The sequence below is a fragment of the Monodelphis domestica genome, chromosome 5, assembly GCF_027887165.1.
Source record: "Monodelphis domestica isolate mMonDom1 chromosome 5, mMonDom1.pri, whole genome shotgun sequence".
Lineage (NCBI taxonomy): Eukaryota > Metazoa > Chordata > Mammalia > Didelphimorphia > Didelphidae > Monodelphis > Monodelphis domestica.
Genome location: NC_077231.1, coordinates 35,249,556 through 35,262,486, shown reverse-complemented (window position 1 = coordinate 35,262,486; position 12,931 = coordinate 35,249,556).

Genomic DNA, 12,931 nt, shown 5'->3' with positions numbered 1-12,931 from the left:
GTTGAGTTGCAAAGGACCCGAGATCATATGAAAAGTGATAGAGAGATGTCATTACTCTTCATTTATTTGTTAGGCCTTTAATGAGAAACTGCTGTGTTTTAGCCATTATTAGTGAAGGCTTAGGGTTGGGGTATAGAATGGGGATCCCTTATGAGTTGCAGGACCTGGGGCAAAATACTTTAGCCACGTTCTTTCCTAACCATTTTCTCCATTGGCTTTATAGCGTGATGAAAAGGACACCACCAAGTATAACTAAGCATTTAGGTAATCGGTAGGCCAAGCCACCTACATAATTTCACTAAGTCACATAAAGTTCATTATGACCAGTTTTCTAATCTGCAAAAGGTATCTAGGGAAAATGCGGCATGCTAGAGGGAATCCCAAGAGAATTTTCATGTTGGGCAATATCTAGCTGAATGGCTAGATTAGGAGTCAAACTCAGATTTGAATCCTAAGCCTGCCATTTAACACTTTTGACCTTGGTGAAGCTCAGCCACATTTTCGTCATTTGAGAAAATATGAAAACTGATGAGTGGACTATGTTATATGACCTTAAAAATCCTATATCTGTGAGCCTCCCCACATCGATTTGTGCAGTCATTTTTCAGTTTGGAAATACTTCATTTATACTTTTTATCCAAAATTGTTCCATTAGTCAATCCCAAGAGCATCTATATTTTCAGATACCCTCCCCCAACTAAGTGTTGCCCGTGTATTGCTAGGCTACACATTTCATGGTTAAATTAGCCTAAGGCTAAGTAAAAATTCAAACAACCCTCAAAGAAAAAGGGGGAGTGGGGCACTTTGTACTAAAATAATGTTTTTCATTTATGGTCTGTACACAAACTTTTAAGTGTCTCAGCAATCCACCAAAAGAGCAATTTTTCTTCAGCTCTTTTCAAGACTGAACAAGACAAATCCCATTTTAGACATCGCTTTAGGATGTTTACCTTTGAATCTTCTGGAGGATTCTAAATAGTAGAAGGAATAGTAAAGGTTTTGGGAGAAAAAGTATTAAGCAGGCATTGTACTAAATGCCTTCAGATACAGAACAAAAACAGTCCCTGCTTCAAGCACTTAAGAACCTTAAGTGAGAGATGCAGTCTGCACATGGAAGACGCAAAAGAGTTAGCCTTAAGTGGAAGAGTTGTCCACAGTAAGTGCCGTTTGACCTGGATCTTGAAAGCCAAGGATTCCAAAACTTTGGAAATAAGAAAGAGCCAATGCAAAACAGGGTTGTGAGAAGTACATAGAGGGGAGTGATGGGGGGGGGAAGGGCCAGATGGCCAGTCAGGATCCCATAAAGTGTGCCTGTGTGTAACGTTTTTCCAGAGCCAGGACAAGTGGTTCTTGGAACAAGAGTTAAATAATAAATAATACGGTTAGTGACATTAACTTACCAATGTATAGAGAGGTTGTTTCCCCATGTAGCACTGGAGTATCATTTTAAGGTTGCCCACTACCAAAAAACACCCCTTTCCTGTTTCAGGGTTTTTTCCCCTTTGGGTTTATCTCTCATGTTGAGGAATATACTTAGATTTATGTTTCTAATCTATTTGGAGGATTCCTGTTTTTGAACCTATGCTTACTTAAGGGAACTAGTTAAATCTACTTCTTGGATTTGTGTCTTAACCAAATGGAGTCTGCCCCTCACTGTTCCATCACAACCCTCCACTGCAGCCTCATTAAAATGATCTCTTGACTGCTTCCCCCAAAAAAATCCAACTCTTCTCAAAATCTGTTGACAGCAGCAGAAGTCACACAAAGATTAGTGGTCACCAGATTTTCTTTAAAGCAACAAAAAGGTAGTGAGCAATGGGAAGCAGTTCATTTGGAGAAGAAAAAGCAAATACTTGTGCTACCATCTGCAAGGGCAAAAGAAACTCCTAGAGCTCAGCCCTTGAGAGGGAAAAGAAATTGTTAGTTTTACAGAGCTGCAAGTTTGGAATTAACTCTTTAAAAGGCAAGTGTGGGCTATTAACTTGAGAAATGCAAATTAAAACAACTGAGGTACCACCCCATACCTATCAGATTGACTATTATAACAGAAAAGGAAAATCACAAAATTTGAAGGAGATGGGACAATTGAGACACGCACTTTTGGGGGAGCTGTGAGCTGATTCAACCTTTCTGGAGAGGAATTTTGTCTATGCCCAAAGGGCTATAAAACAGTACATTCCCTTTGATCCAGCAATACCAAAATTGTATCCCAAAGAGAAAAAAAAGGAGAGACCAATATGTGCAAAAGTACTTAAAGCAGCTCTTTTTGTGAGTCTAAAGAATTGGAAAGGGGATACACATCACTTGGGGAATGACTGAAGAAGTTACAGGATATAATTATAATGGGATATTATTCTGCTATAAATGGCAAGCAGAAAGTTTAGAAAAACCTAGAAAGACTTACATGAATTGAAGCAGAGTGATATACGCAGAACCAGGAGAGAACATTGTAAAGTGACAGGAATACTTTATAATGAACAACTGAATAGCAGCTTCTCCAGCTATTCTCAGCAATACAGTGACCCAAAGCAATCCCAAAGGTCTCATGATAAAAAGGGTCATCTGCTTCCAGAGAGAGAATAAATGGGAGTGTGAATCCAGACGTAAGTAAAATTTTTTTCTTAAATGTTCTTTTTGTTCAAGTTTTCTTCCACAAAGGAATTACCACGGGAAAATGTTTTATATGATTACAGATGTAATCCATATTAATTACCATCTCTGGGTTAGGGGGAAAAATTCAAGACTCAAAATTCTTTTTTAAATGTTAGAAACTTTTTGATTGAAACTGGGGAAAAGTTAAAATTTAAAAATCATATAAAATCAATAAAAATGTTTAAAGGCAAGTGTGGGGAAACTATCACTTAGAGGATAGAGTGGTAAGAAGTAGTATGGCTGGCTCATCTCCATAAAACCCCAAAGAGATCTCGTATCAAATCCTATTACAGAAATCCAGAGGAAGAAAAAAAAAAAGCATATGTCCAGCTCAGCTCAACATTTGGAGAGAGAAAACAGGTCTGTGGATCCTAGGAACAGGGTGAGGCTCGGAAAGTGCTGCAGGTAGAATACTCCAGGACGAAGGAGAGACTGCACCAGAACAGGAGATTCCTAGTGAGACATACCATTTTCACATCACAAATGCAGGGCTGACTGCACTCCAAGATGATATTCTTTGGTAGGGAGGTCTAGAACCTAGAGAATGGAAATTCAGAAACCAAAAACAGAGATGATCAAACCCCAAGCCCAGAACATCTGGCTCAGTCTGGAGAATACTGTGAGCAAGAACTCCACCTAAAAAGAACCTACAGTTCTGCCACTTAGAGTTTTACAGTTGGCTGTTAGGGGCTAAATGCAGCAACAGCCTATTACTCTTGCTCAAACTCAAATTCAGGTTGGGAATTTGTACATCTCAGACCAAAGATGCATTGAAAGCTGACAAGTCCTCAGCCTGTCTCTGCGATCTTGGACAGACGCACTGTTTGTTAACCCCAAGAAAGCAGCAGCAGAACATGCTCATACCTCCCCTCCAGAAATATGGCAGATAATACATGTGTAGCCCAGATCAAATTGCTTGCCAGTTCCAGGAGAGGAGAGGGAAGGGAGGAACTGAGATAGTTTGGGTCATATGATTTTGGAAAACTTACGTGGAAATTTGTTATTAGATGTAATTGGTAAATAAGTAAATTACACACACACAAAAAAAAAAGCATAGCAGAGCTCAGACCTAATATCAAGTCCTAAAGGAGGAAAGAGAATAAGAGATGGAACAATCTCTCAATAATTAGCTACTATGGAGGCAGGTATGCATAAGGACCAAACAGAAGAGACTGACTAAATCATCTACAAGCAAAGTCACAGGAAGGTTGGGCAGAAACAACTAGACTGGAAGAGCTAAAGCATAAGTTAAAAAAAAAAAACTTTTAAAATGTTTTCATAAGCTTGAGGAAAATATTGGAAAAGAAATGAGAGTAATGAACCAAATAGAAATCAATGACTCCATGAGGCAACAAGAAATATTAGTCAAAAGATTAAAAAATAGAAAATGTAAGGTATCTCATTGCAAAAACAACTAAGATGGAAAACAGATGGAGGGAAAAGTTAAAAACCATTCAGTTAAAAGAGCCTAGACATCCTATTTCAAGAAAAAAAAAATTTTAGACCTATACACAATGTTTATTTCCAAAAGAAGATAGGAGGTATTTGTAATTAATTGTTCTCAACCAGTGTTTTACTTTGGTACTTAGACCAAAGTTTTCAACCTTTATTCTTAACACACAATAAGAATTATATATTTATTACCTTAAAACGGCATCTTAGGGTCAATTTTGGGCTCAGTGGATAGAGATCTAAGGCTGGAGACAGGAGGTCCTGGGTTCAAATATGTCCTGAGATACTCCTTAGCTATGTAATCCCAGACAAGTTACTTAAGCCAATTGACCAGCCCTTGCCATTCTTCTACCTTGAAACCCACACGTATTTCAATTCTAAGGTGTTTTTTTTTTCTTTTAAACATTATTTTATTTGGTCATTTCCAAACATTATTCCTTGGAAACAAAGATCATTTTCTTTTCCTCCCCCCCCCTCCCACCACCCCTCCCATAGCTGACACGCGATTCATCGTGTGTCCTTTTCAAGAAATCTTAAAGGAAAAATTTCTCGAGATCTCATATCCAGAGGACAAAATAGAGGTAGAAAATTCATCCATCTTTTCCTGGAAGAAACTTCTAAATGAAAACTTCCAGGGACATGCATCATAGCCAAGATCCAGAACTTCCAAGTCAAAAAATAATTCAAGCAACTAGAAAGAACAGCTCTGGGGCTGATGCCCCACTCTCATATGAGGACAGCTATGCTCTCCTGAGGAGAAGAAACAACTGAGTATAATAGCTTTGGAGCTTGTCAAACAACCCCTCCTGCATCCGTTGTATCATTAATGAAGTCCTTGCTAAGGGTGGCCATGCCGTCATCAGCATTGTCCACCAGCCCAGTGCCAGGCTATTTGAGATGCTTGACAAGCTAGCTACCTCCTGAGCCAGGGTCGATGCATCTTCAAGGTCATCCAAGGTCATACGGTCATTGAATTGATTCCTTACCAGAAGGGATTGGCCCTACTAGATTCACCTACCAGCAGACTTCATCATTGAAGTAGCATCAGGAGTTTAGGGACCAGAATCTAGTACTGTTGCAAGCAGTACAAAATGGGCTGTGTAATGTGACAGAGAACAGCCCAGAGAAGAACCACATCCAATCCCTTTGCCCCAAGGTTGAAGCCAAGATGGCGGCTTAGTAACAGCAAAAGCTGGAACCACTCTGAGAATTCTCCCAAACCAATCCTCTTTGCCCTGCTTGACGCCCAGAAATAGACTCCTTGGAGATTCACACATTTGTCACTAACATTTGCCCATTTTTGCATCTTCTTCAAGAGAATCTTTTGGTCTATCATCAGGGATAGAGTTCTGAGCCACCTTCAATTCATCAACCTCTCTACGTGCACATCCGAAAGGATGCCAGCAAAGTCTTCAACAACACAGACGTGCCCCTTCTTTTCCTCCCTGCTCTTCCTCTTGGGCACTGCCTTTTCCTAGAAATGACTGTCTTCCTATGGGACCCTAAAGGAAGAATTCAAGACCAAAGTGCCACAGTTGGGATCATGCACAAGTGAGCAGCCATAACTTTAATGGCACGTGGAACTCAGCATATGAAGATGATTTGATATCTAATTGCAACTTACCCAGCAAAACGGAATAAAATACCATGTAGGGAAATGATAAAGAACTAATGAAAAGACAAGAACTGCAAATAAAATTTGAAGTTCAGAGTGAAAAAAAGCTTTCAAAAGTAAATGTGAGTGAATAACGATAAAGGTCTCAACAAGAATAAACTGCTTCTCGTTCAGTATTGTTAAGATTAAAATTTAGGGGAAACTGAGGCAAGGTAGAAATTAGTTTTACTCTAGAAGTATTATATTTTCTAGAGGTTTATTAAAGGTTGAGAATTTAAGAATATACACGTAAGAAAGCACGTGCGTAGGAGGGCCAAGAGGCCCATTCCACCTCACCTACATCATGAGACGCGTCTGCATGGAAGCAGAAACAATCCAGAAATATAGACTATCAAAGTCTCATGTGTAAAAATTCTAAGTAAAGGAAAAATAAATCTATAACAGGTCCTTGAATCAGGGCCCAATTAAAATGATCGAATCAATGAGGCAGTATGGGGAGATCATGCTTGTCTCCTATCATCAGGGAATAGAGGAAATCCAATTAGACCAAGTCTAGAAGTCATTCTGTTGTGTCGTGATGACCTTAGGAAGAGAAAGAGAAAGGAAGAGGAATGCCATAGGGAGAGGGGGAAAGGCGGTTGTGTGTGATCACACATAATGAGTGTGTACAAATAGGCTTCTATAAAAACAAGAAGTGGGGGGATGGCTAACACTTAAACCCCACTCTCATCTCAAGTGATCAAAAGAAGGAAAAATACACCCATCTGGGTACAGAAATACACGTCATTCCACTTCAAATCGAAGAGAAACGGAAGAAAGGAGAAGGAGATTTGAAGGAAAAGAACAGTCATAAGCAAAACAAATTCCAAAGATGCCTAAACATATTTAAAGCTCTTTGAGATGGTCAAGAATGGGAATGGGAGGGATTGCCCCTAAATTGGGTGCCTATGAACAAATAAATAGAATATTGTGCCAATTGCTTATCAGCACCGCTTATCAAGGACAAACCACCATCCCAGGGATTAATGATGAAACATTATCGATTTCATGATGTAGAGATAATAAAATCAGAACACAAGATGAAGCCTATTTTTTGGACGCGGCCAACGTGGGCATTTTTTCTGTTTGTTCATGTTTGTAAAGGACGTGCCTTTCTTGTGTTCTCAATTGGGTTAAAAGGGTTGAATGGGAGCGTAGGAAGACAGATTTTACCTGCTAAAACATTTTTAAAGGAGAATAAAGGGAATGAGTGGGGATAGATGACCAGGATAGTCTCACCACCATTTTCTTCAGGTCTCAGGAGTCCCCGTACATGAAAATGAAGGAAAGCCAGTATCCAAAGATGGATATTCCTACTCACCCCTTCCTCAGCATCTTCCTGTGTGGTCAGACACTAGAGTATGACTGCCTTTATGACAGAACCTTTCAAAAATATATTTGCCAGGGGCAGATAGGTGGATTGAGATCCAGGCCTCGAGATGGGAGGTCCTGGGTTCAAATATGACATTTCTTAGCTGTGTGACCCTGAGCAAGTCACTTAATCCCCACTGCCTAGCCCTTACCTCTCTTTACCGTGGAACCAATACACAGTATTGATTCTAAGACAGAATATATTTGTATATGTAATTTTATATTTTTATTTCATTACATAGGTATATAAAATAATATAAATATATCAAATTTATACAACTGCCTTCAAAAATGTCCACTGCTAACTCCTACAGAAGACCATTTTTGATTCTCCCAGATCTACTTGTGCCTCACTAGACCCCCATTAACCTTTCTATATATTTTTGTTTCTATTTTCATGGGAGCTTGTTGTCTGTCTCTCTCCCCAAACTTTTTACACAGGGGGCCAGTTCACTGTTTCTCAGACCATTGGAGGGCCGGACTATTAAAAAAACCATATACCTCTGTCTGGGGTAGCGGAGGCTGCAGTGCTGGCTGGGATGGGCCTGTCACACCTTGCACAGGCCCAGCACTGCCACCACTATACCGGGCAGCAGTACACACAGCATGGAATCCCCTCCCCCAGATCTCCGCTCACCATGCTGACGTCTTCCATTGTGCAGCCACATAAGCCTTTGCAAGACGCCTTGTTCTCATTCAGTTACTCTCAGAACAAGGCACCACACAAAGGATTACGTCACCGGAAGTAGTACTGTACATGAGTGACGCCACATACTGTACTCCTTTCACTGACTACCAATGAAAGAGGTGCCCCTTACAGAAGTGCAGTGGGGGCCGGATAAATGGCCTCAGGGGGCCGGGGGCCGTAGTTTGGGGACCCCTGCTCTAGAACATTAAATTCTTGAAGATGGAAATTGTTTCATTTTTGTCTAGGTGTCTTTCACATAATTCCTTGCATTTAAGTATTTAATAAATGTGACTAGTTGGGGGGTGGGAAAGAGTTCAAATTCAAACATGTCACCAACTTGCAAACTCTAAGATCGTCTCTGCTTGAGTCTCTTCTCTCCATAAAAGCATTTGCAATGTAGATTCTATATTCCTCTCCAGGGCCAGAAATTTTGCAGACCCTGATCTGAATACTCAGGATCATAAACTTTACCATGATTTGTGGGAAGGCCAGGTTGGCCATAAGTACCTCTATGCCCTGACTATTTATCCTATAGCTGAATTTATTTTTTAATATAATTTGATATTATGTATTTTTGAAATTAAACAGTCCCATAAAACCAAAACCCCAAATCATATTCCCAAATAAACAAAGGATAAATAATTTTTTAAATTTCTGCTCCCACAATTCTTTCTCTGGAGGTGGAGAGCATTCTTTCTCATAAGTCCCTCAGAATTATCCTGGACCATTGCATAGCTGTTAGTCCTCTAGCTGAATTTCTAAGCCAAAAAGAAACTTCAGTTTTGGTCTATGGTGCCTTTTTGAGATAAGGTAATTAATTGCATGGTAGTACATGATGTATTCTTCACTGGAAATATCCCAGAAAGTCAGCATCTGATTAAGACAGTCTTTCTCTAGCTGAGTAATCTATGCTTAGAGTCCAATGAGGTGGGTTCATCAAGAAACTGTTACTGTTCCTTTTGAGCAATAAATGGTTGCAGTAAAGTATTTTTGCAAGGTCCTCTCCACTCTCTATTCTGTAAACAACTAAGCCTCCCAGTCCCAGCAATTTGATATGAGTTAGCTTTCCCTAAATTTGCTCATTTCTTGTTCCTTGAATAATAGCAAGGCTTCTTGACAGAGCTCTCCTAGTTGAGAGTCTTGACAATATGCTTAGATATTATTTATTTGTCACAATTCTTCTGAACTGAAGTCATGACTTATCAGGAGGCTTTCAGCTTATCTCATGTACTAACAATTCTTGCATAATCTCCATCCTCAAAAACTCTGAAATCAATAATAGCATTTATAGACTACTTGAAGATTTGCAAAGAAATTCACTTAAGTTCTCATTTGATCCTTAAAACAACCCTGTTAAAAAGGTTCTCTCATCTTCATTTTCACACAGCTAAGTACCTGAGCTAGGATTGTAGTGTATCCACTGAGCTACATAGGCAAAAATATTGAATGCTTCATGAACTTGTATTGGTCTAAAAAAGGTTAATTTGGAGGATACCTCCTTCAGGAAGGCTGGAACATGCCCAGGGTATACAGAAGCCATACTAGTCAGTATCATTCCAGTTTTGGAGTCTATACTCAAGCATGAGCTAGTTAGACCTTACAGGGAAAAAATTAGATAGAACAGAAATCACTGGAAACCAACATGGGTTCATTAAGAACAAAGGACATTATGGGATGATATGGATGATATGGGCATTGAACTTAGACTCTGAAGCACTGGGTTCATATTCTGGTACTACCAACAGATACTACAGACTTAAAAAGGTTCAGAATACCAAAAGTCCAACCCAAAGAAACATGGAACATAAAACCCGGGTGGGGAGGGGGGAAGCTTTATTTGAGGAGTCATGCAACATGGAGAATGTTGGAAACAGGTCAGGTTCACTGGGTCCCCAAGTGGAATTGAATGCACTCTTCTGCTGCCCTAGAGGAAGGGAGCATCCTCCCAAACCAATAAAATCTGGTAGTTTTTTTAGGGTAGGTCTGTGTGGAGTGGGAAATCACTATATTATTCTCAAATATTAATGAATTATTAATGAAGGATACCTCCTTCAGGAAGGCTGGAACATGCCCGGGGTGAAAGTGTCAGGATGATGTCATTTAGCCTGAGGGTTATATTTTCCTATAAATGAGGGATGTTTCTGTAAGCTAGGGCTTTGGGGGCTTTTTGGTTTTTTTTTGCTTTTGGAGCTTTTTATTTGGGGGCTATGCTCTCTTCCTCTCTCTCTCTGTCTCTCTCTCTCTCTGTCTCTCTCTCTCTCTGTCTCTGTCTCTGTCTCTCTCTCTGTCTCTCTGTGTCTCTGTGTCTCTGTCTCTCTGTCTCTCTCTCTCTCTCTGTGTCTCTCTCTCTCTCTCTGTCTCTGTCTCTGTCTCTGTCTCTGTCTCTGTCTCTCTCTCTCTCTCTCTCTCTCTGTCTCTCTCTCTCTGTCTCTCTCTCTCTCTCTCTCTCTCTCTCTCTCTCTCTCTCTCTCTCTCTGTCTCTCTCTCTCTCTCTCTCTCTCTCTCTCTGTCTCTCTCTCTCTGTCTCTCTGTCTCTCTCTCTCTCTCTCTCTCTCTCTCATTTCATTTCATTTGAAATGGTTTCCTGGTCTCTTGAATAGTGGCTAAAGAGAGTAAACCTTGAAATTTTCAAGGTCCCCTCAATTTCCACTTCACACAAATCCTCTCCCCTTTTTTGATTATCTCTTTAGGATTGTAAGATTTAAATTTAAGAGATTGGTCCTTGGAATTAGTAATTTTATTAAATCAAAAGTAGCAGGAGAAAAGATAGAAAAATAGGAGAAAGATATATATTTAACTTACTGATACAATTAGCTTGCTAAATCTATGACCACCATTTCAGGCCCCCTGCTCATATCAACATTCAGAAGAGCAGTCACCAAGGAACTCGGAAGCACACCCCACTCCCCCACTCCATACTCCAAGTGCTTCACACCTGCCTCCATTTATCAAAGCAATTCTCCTCTCACTACTCTTACACATGACATCTCAGGAACCAACCATAGTTTTCTAATTTGTCTGGGCTGCCCAGGGGGCAGTGCCTGGGAAATCTCTCTGCTGTCTCAAGATATTTTTGGCTGCCTGGCTCCATTTTTCTGGCTATTGTCCTACCTTCATGACTAAATTTATCCAATGATTTCCCTTGGCATAGTTTTCAGTTCTGAGCTCATGCCTGGAAACTCATGCCAATTATATGTAGCAAAAAGAGAGTAGGGGAAATTTTCTTTTGCAGGATACAAACCCAGTAGTGGCATTATAGGATCAAAGTTTTATATCACTTCTGGCATAGTTCCAAATTGCCCTCCAAAATGGTTAGATCAGTTCACAACTCCACCAACAATGCATTAATGTCCCTATTTTGCCACATCCCCTCCAGCATTTACCACTTTCCTTTACTGCCATATTGACCAATCTGATAGGTGTGATCAGTGTGGTACCTCAGTGTTGTTTTAATTTACATTTCTCTAATCAAGAGTGATTTAGAACATTTTTTTCATATGATTATTGATGGCTTTGATTTCATTTTATAATTGACTTTGACCTTTTGTCAATTAGGGAATGATAATAAACTCAATTCTGAAAAAGTTGGTAGCCTAATCAAGGAGATATTGTGTAAAAAAAAGACCATACAAAATAGAGGCAATAAGGAGTCAGAATTTTGTGCAACACAGTTCCCTAGTCAGAAAAGTGATCATTGAGGCTGTCTGGTGGATAACTTGGAGAACTGATTGGAAGTAGCAAAGCTATTTTTTTTTTAAGTAATTTTCAAGTTGTTTAAATAAAGTGGCCAAAATGTCCTTATTTTGACCTAGAAAAAATATGACTAGTCTTGGGTACAAAAATTTGTGGAAAACACCTAAAAGCAATCCCTAGGGTAAAATATCTAACTGCAGTTAGATTTATACCAGGAAAGCAGAATCAATTGAACATAAATGACATCATAAAAGATATTGTGTTAATAATATAAATAAGATCCACATGATTATATCAGTAGATGCTGAAAAGGACTTTTTGGCAAAATCACATTTCCATTAAAAATTCTTGGAGCCATAAGAATAAAGAGATCTTTCTTTGACATAATAATTAATATCTATTTAAAAGAAAGAGTGAGCAAACATTACATAAATGGAGAAAAATTAGAAATATTTCCAATAAGATCATGGATAAAGCAAGGACCATAATTACCACCCCTACTATTAAACATAGTGCTAGAATTGCTATGGGGAGCAATAAGACAAGAAAGAGAAATTGAGAGAATAAGCATAGGTAAAAGATAAACAAAATTAGGCTTTTTTAAATAATATGATGATTTTCTCAGAACACCCTAAAGAGTCAAACCAAAAAATTAATGGAAACAGTAAATTCAATGAAGTTGCAGAATATAAAATAAGTTCCCACATAAATCATCCAACCAGAAAGATTACAAAGAGAAATTATATTCAAGATAACTTTAAAAAGGTAAAAAACACATAACTACAGAATACTCTTTACACAAATATTATTGTTGTTGTTATTCAGTCCTGTCCAACTCTTCATAACCCATTGGACCATACTCACCATGGGGTTTTCACAACAAAGATACAGGAGTGGTTTCCTATGTTCTTCTCCAGTGAATTAAGACAAACGAAGGTTATGTGACTTGTCCAGTATCATACAGCTAGTAAATAAGTGTGTGAGAACAGATTTGAACTCAAGTCTTCCTGACTCCAGGTCCAGTGCTCTATCAACTGAGCCACCTAGCTGCTGCCTACAGAAAAAGATGGGTAAGATAAACTACTATTAAAAAAGATACTATTAAAATTAATTTCCTTATTCAGTGTCATACCAATCAAATGACCAAGTTGGAACAATAGATTAAGTATTGATCCTGGAGTCAAAAAGACCAGAGTTCAAATCTGGTCTCAGACATTTACTATGTAAAGATAATTTTAGTGTTTTGACTTAAATCTAAATGATTGGTCTCCAAGGAAAATTCCCAAATAATAAAATACCTAAGTCATCTGGGAATTATGGAGATTTTAATTAATATAGAGAGAAGGAATTAAGGAAAGAGAGAGAGAGAGAGAGAGAGAGAGAGAGAGAGAGAGAGAGAGAGAGAGAGAGAGAGAGAGAGA